General features: G+C 47.1%; 1 protein-coding gene across 1 annotated transcript in view; it reads right to left on the reverse strand.

Annotated features, from left to right (window-relative positions):
• GOLGB1 (golgin B1) overlaps window positions 1-5,569 on the reverse strand; it is a 51,470-nt gene extending 45,901 nt beyond the window's left edge. The window contains exons 1-2 of the mRNA XM_055711159.1: window positions 5,483-5,569; window positions 1,655-1,793 (exon numbers count right to left, since the gene is read on the reverse strand). The gene's annotated coding sequence lies outside the window, so the exon portion shown is untranslated. The remainder of the gene's footprint in view (window positions 1-1,654; window positions 1,794-5,482) is intronic.
• Window positions 5,570-6,000: the final 431 nt, after the last annotated feature.

The raw sequence follows: 6,000 nt of genomic DNA on the forward strand, positions 1-6,000 counted from the left end.
CAGCACTTGTAAGACTACATTTAAAGTACAGTGTCCCCGATACACAAAAATGACAGGGACAAACCGAAGCAAGTATAGCAGAAAGCCCCAGGATGATTGGTGGTTGCATTACAAGACATAAGGAGAGGCTAAGAATGCCAGGCTTGTTCAGCCTTGAGAACAGCAGGTAAGGAGGGGGATATAATCGCTGTCTTCTCCATAATCACCTATTAGGTAGTTAAAGACAGAGCCAGACACTTACAGGGTGCACAGCAGGTGGACATGAGGCAATGGACACAAGTTGCAGCATAAGAAATTTCAATCAGAAAAAAAATACGCACACGGAAGATGATAAAAAAATATTGGAATAGGCTCAGAGCAACCTGATCTAACTTTGAAGCCAGCTGTGCTAGGAACAGAGGGTTTGACCAATCCTGTGATAAAAATGTATTAAACTGATGACTGCTTATGAAAAAGTCTTTGTCTTTAATTACGGATCGCTCAACTTGGACAGTGAGCTCGGGGCACTCAAGGACAACTTTAATGAGCAGGTGGTGTTTGTCTCAAGCCCCCTGAACAATCAAGATATGAGCAGGACCATCCAGACAATAAATATTGTGTTCAGCTGTGTCATGATGGTAACTCCACCATGCTCAGGCATCTGGCCAACGTCCCTGGCATGTGTGAACCCTATGAAACATGAGACAGTGCACGCCTGCACCTAGCCTAAACTTAAAAGTTTGCATACACTAGGTGTGTATACTATTTTCGTTTTTCACTGAGTATGAAGGCAGGTAAGCTCCAGGACTGGGCCAGAAGCCTCACCTATGGGTGGACACACCGCATAGGAATTCTCCCAGTTACCAAGAGATTCCTGGCGCCAGCTGCAATGGGGCTTCCCAGCCAAAATGTGGGCCTGGATGATGTTAAGGTGGTAATTGGTGATGTGTCCTTTTCTTAGTCTCCGTAACGCTTTGCAGTAATGATCTGATGCTTCGCTCCTATTGCTCTTTTATCGTATTATGCATAATAACTAGTACTGTTTCCTTTTATCATATTGCATGTTGTTTTCCTTTATTATAGTGTAATTTAATAAACTGCATTTATTCTTATATTTGATTCGGAATTCATTTTTGCTTGGTATCCAGTCAATCAGCAAAACAAATGTCAACATCTCTTAAGACCTAAATCATTCTAGCATTCTATGAAGAAAGGTCACGTGACACCTGACATATCTCTTAACAGAAAAGCTTACATCTATCCCAACTGTAAGTCCATGCCTGTAAATGGCAAAATAATTTGTACAAATGTAAAAGAAGTTCCAATAGCGCAAACTGAAACTAGGCAAACTCACATTAGCCATAAGATCAAGTTTACATTTACAATAATTATCTCCATCAAATGGAATCTTTTAATATGACAAGAAGTCTCGGTTTAGCTAGAAGTAGGCTTCTAAAGCTGGCTACAATGATCCACTCATTCCTGATCTCTTAGTAAGCAAATCTTTGATTTTAGATTGCCACAGAACATGTGGAAATACTGACAATGGAGAGAACAGTAGTGCGTTATTTTTCTGTAGCAGTCACATCTTCTAACCAACTTTTTTTGCAGAAGTAGAAAATGTCACAATGCACATTAAAGTATCAATAGCAGAAAAGGGAATATGAACACCAACCACTTTCATGCGCCAGGTAGCTCATAGGTCTGCTTATTCAGTAGTAAAGAGGTTTCCAAGGCAGAACAGTCATACACAGGTCCTTCACACCATTCTTTTTTTAACTCTTGCGTACTGGCAGGTTGCATGAACCAAGACTCTAGACAGATAAAAAAAAGAAAAAAGAGGAAAATAATTTACCCAACAGTACAGAAGTAAGTCAATCCCAGTGTACTGTGTAGGATGAGGAATGATTACAGTCAGTCATTCGCAATAAGCATAAGAAGTGTTCAGAAAACTGGATTTCTCCTGTTCTTGCTGAGACATGCCCTGGTTTCTTATACTGAATGGCATAAGCTTAGTTTCTTCAGCCTACAGAATAAAATGCTTGAGAAGCTGTTTGTGAGCAAAAGGACATGAGGAGAGAAGCCAGGCCTCAGTCTCTTGCCAAGGGCTCTGGAGGGTGAAACTATTAATGAAGCATACTATCAGAAAGCCAAGATTGTCTACATTCTGTATCAATACAATAGCCCATGAAAAAAGTGCTAGTACTTTGCTTTTCAGCTGGCCCTAGGTGAGCCTGAGGCATGGAATACCAGAATAAGTTTTACCATTCCTGCTAGAGAAATGTCTTGTCAACATCAACTGTGCACCAAGCTGGTAATATAAGACTTAAAGACCTGGAATCCCCGATTCATTGTAAGAATAATAAAGTATTTACAGTTTTGTAAACCACCACCCCCACAATGCCCCAGGAACAGAACCTGCTGTCTTGGCAGAAGTAAAAGCACATGTTAGAAAAAAGTCATCCAAATGCAAAACCGCCTCTTTTTAACTGTCAGCAAGCAATATTTGAAGAGGATGGATCTGACCTTGCTATTGAGCATTAGGCCACAGCTTCTTAAAGTCACAAGTGCACAGTATGTGGTTGAGATGTGACTTGAGATAATATAAAATAATATGATTCAGGACTGATAGAAGTGATAGGTGAATTATTAGAAGTAGTATTAGAAATAAGGGGAAAAAAAGAATCCATGCATCTCCAGATATCAGTTGTAACTAGAAATATGTATGGGGCTCAGCACCTATCTGCATGCTACAGGCATTACAATTTCAGGAATATGTACAGGGACTATGTTGAAAAAAAGATTCCGTGGCCTTTGTCCAGGCTGGATACATTAACCTGATACTGAACTCAAGCTAATATGCCTTGCTGGGCTTGGCTTACACCTGGCCTCCTGAAAATACAAACAGAGGAACTGAGGCCTGTTTGCAACTATTTGCACAGGCACGGACTTTAATAAACTGAACTCAAGTCTTAAAGATTCGAACTCACTTTTAGATTATATTCTCAGGTGAACCGAGTATGGCAAGGGATGTGAAGGGGAATGAAAAGTGATTCTACAATTATATAAATAGCTAAAGGAAGTCCAGAGAAAACATGGACCCACTACTAAATGCGGCAGGGGCCCTGAACACTGCAAAGGCTCACTTACTTTCCCTCAGTTTTTAGTGGCAAGACTAGGCTTCAGGAATCCCAGGCCACCAACACCTGAGGGAAAGTCTGGAGCAAAGACTACTTACCTTATGAGGAAGAGGACCAGGCTAGGGAGCACAAACTCATCATAGACAAGTTCATGGGGCTTGAGAGGATGCACCAGAAGTGTATAGACAGCTGGCTGATATCACTGCAGAGCGCACCCTCAGCAACTTTGCAGCTGACACAAAACTGGGAAGAGTGGCTGATACCCCGCAAAGGGGTGTGCTGTCATCCAGAGGGACCAGGACAGGCTGGCAAAATGAGCCAACAGGAAACTAATGAAGTTCACCAAAGGGAAATGCAAACTCCTGCACCTGGGGAGGTATAACCCCCTGCACCAGTATATGCTGGAGACAGACCAGCTGAAAAGCAGCTCTGCAGAGAAAAACCTGAGAGGATCATGGTGGGTGGACAACAAGTTGACCATAAGCCATCAATGCACCCTCATGACAAACAGCATGACAACATCCAACAGCATCCTGGGCTGCATTAGGAGTGTTGCCAGGAGGAAGGTGATCCTTGCTCTCTACTCAGCACTGGTGAGGCCACATCTGGAGTACTGTGTCCAGTTCTGGACTCCCCAGAACAAGAGAGGTGGGACTTGTTAGAGCAAATTCAGTGAAGGACAACACAGAGAAGGTTCAGGGAGGATCTTATCACAGAACGGGTGAGGTCAGAAGAAACCTCCAGAGGTCACCTGGTCCAACCTCACTGCTCAAACAGAGCCACCCAGAGCCAGTTGCCCAGGACTGTCCAGACAGCTTTTAAGTATCTCAGGGACAAAGGCTCTACAATCTCCCTGGGCAACCTGTGCCTGTGCTCAGTAATGTACGTAGTAAAAAAAGATTTCCTGATGTTCAGCGGGAACCTTCTGTGTTTCAGTTTGTGTTCGCTGCTTCCCATCCTGCCACTGGACACCACTGTAAAGAGCCTGGCTCAGTCTTGTTTGAGCCATCCCTGATAAAAAAATCCAGGAACAAACATAACATAGTCTTAAATACTGTCCCAAAGCCAACAGCCCACATGCAAGGTAGTAGCTGTCTCACGTGTTAGTCTCAGGGACTTGTGGCAGGAATAACCTGGAGCTTGCACTTCGTATTTGCTTCTGAGCTTATACCAGGAAAACTTTATACAGTGCTGACCAACTTCCTCATAAACAGAAGTAGACAAACACAGAAAGACAGAGGTTATTCTGTGTTCCACTGCCTCACCCAAATAAAGTAAACAGTACAGCTCTCAGGACAAGGCTATCACTCTTCCAGGGTCATACAGACTTTGGTATGGATTTCCATTTTTGTAACGAATAGCAGAACACAAAAGATATGCACTGTATTCATGATGTAAGCCAGAATTTTTGTGTTCTGACTGTAGTTGAAAATAATATTTTGCTCAGCACTCCCATGACTAAGAAACTTTTACTCATGAGACCTTAATTTGAACACTGTGACTACCAGCAGTGTTCTAGAAGAGGCTCCATTACTCTGAAATATACTTGCCCTACTGGGAATGGCCTGAGTCCATTACTAGTCATAGGACAGTCTGCATATGAATAATGAGCAGTGCATAAATCCATGCATTTTTATCTCTAGGTATTAGCCACAGGGAAGAATGAATAAATCAGGGAAAACCGCTGTCAAGTCTATTATAAGTTTTTTACACAGAAGTTTAATTCTTTGCTCTTCCCTTCTTTTGAAGGCAAACAGGTATAGAAGGCACTGCTGCTGTACGCAAGCCCCAGACCAAGCCTCTCACACTGTGCAGAGGGGCTCTACAAGGGACAAGGCTCGAAGGAGAGCTACAGATCTCCACCACCGCTGCCCCCCGCAACCCCAGGCCTCAGGAGCACGCCACAACCTTCCACCGAGAGGAGGGGAAGCCAGCGCCGAGGCAGCTACAGAACACACGCTGCCCCACCGGCCCCGCAGATTCACCGACGAGAGCTTGGCCGGCCACAGCTCCTCCGGCGGGCGCCCCGGGACACAAACCTCCCCAGGGGGGTACCTCCCCGGGCGGGCCCCGCTGCGCGGCACACCTGGGCCCCGCGGCCATAGCGGCACGGCCACAGCGTAGGCACCGGCGTGGCGGGGCCAGGCGGACCGGACTGCGGAGCCCGGGAGAGAACGGTCCGCCGCCAGCCCGGGCCGCTCCTCACCGCCCCGCATCCCAGCACCTGCGAATCCGCCCCGGTTCCTCTAACGCTGCGGGCCAGCAAGGCCGCCGCCACGGGGCTGGCGGCCGTGTCCTGGCGCTGCGTGACGGAAAAAGCCCAGCCCGGGCCCACCGCCGAGGGGCGGAGGGGAAGCACTGACCTGCAGGCGACGCGCACCCGCCGGCGACGGCTCCGTCGCAGTGAAACCAATCCCGCCCCCAGCCACCTCAGCACCGGAACATGCCGCGGCAGCTTCCGCCTCCCTCACAGCCCCGCCTCCTAGCGGGAGGAAAGCCAATAAGCTACGGAGCTACGAAGATAGACACGTCAGTCAGCTAATTGCGACGTAGCATCCGCCTCGGCGCCATGGTTATCCTGCAACATGGCACAAAATCACCAATCCCGAGTAGGGCTTGGGGTCCCGCCCAATAACAAGGAAGCAACCAATCAGCCGCGGCTGCCTGAGGCATCGCCAGGGTGCGGTGGGACGGCGGCAGCGATAGGCTGTTTGGTCCACGCGTGTGCGGGTGACGGGACAGCTGGGGTGGGAGGGAGCCTAGCGGTCATCTGGTCTACCCTCTGCTGTGGGCAGGGACAGCTCTTGCTACATCTGGTTGCTAAAAGCCACGTCCAGCCTGGCCTTGAGTGTCCAGTCTGAGCCTGCCCTCTGTCAGTTTA

This window comes from Falco cherrug, chromosome 5 (genome assembly GCF_023634085.1).
Source record: "Falco cherrug isolate bFalChe1 chromosome 5, bFalChe1.pri, whole genome shotgun sequence".
In the NCBI taxonomy this organism is placed as follows: domain Eukaryota; kingdom Metazoa; phylum Chordata; class Aves; order Falconiformes; family Falconidae; genus Falco; species Falco cherrug.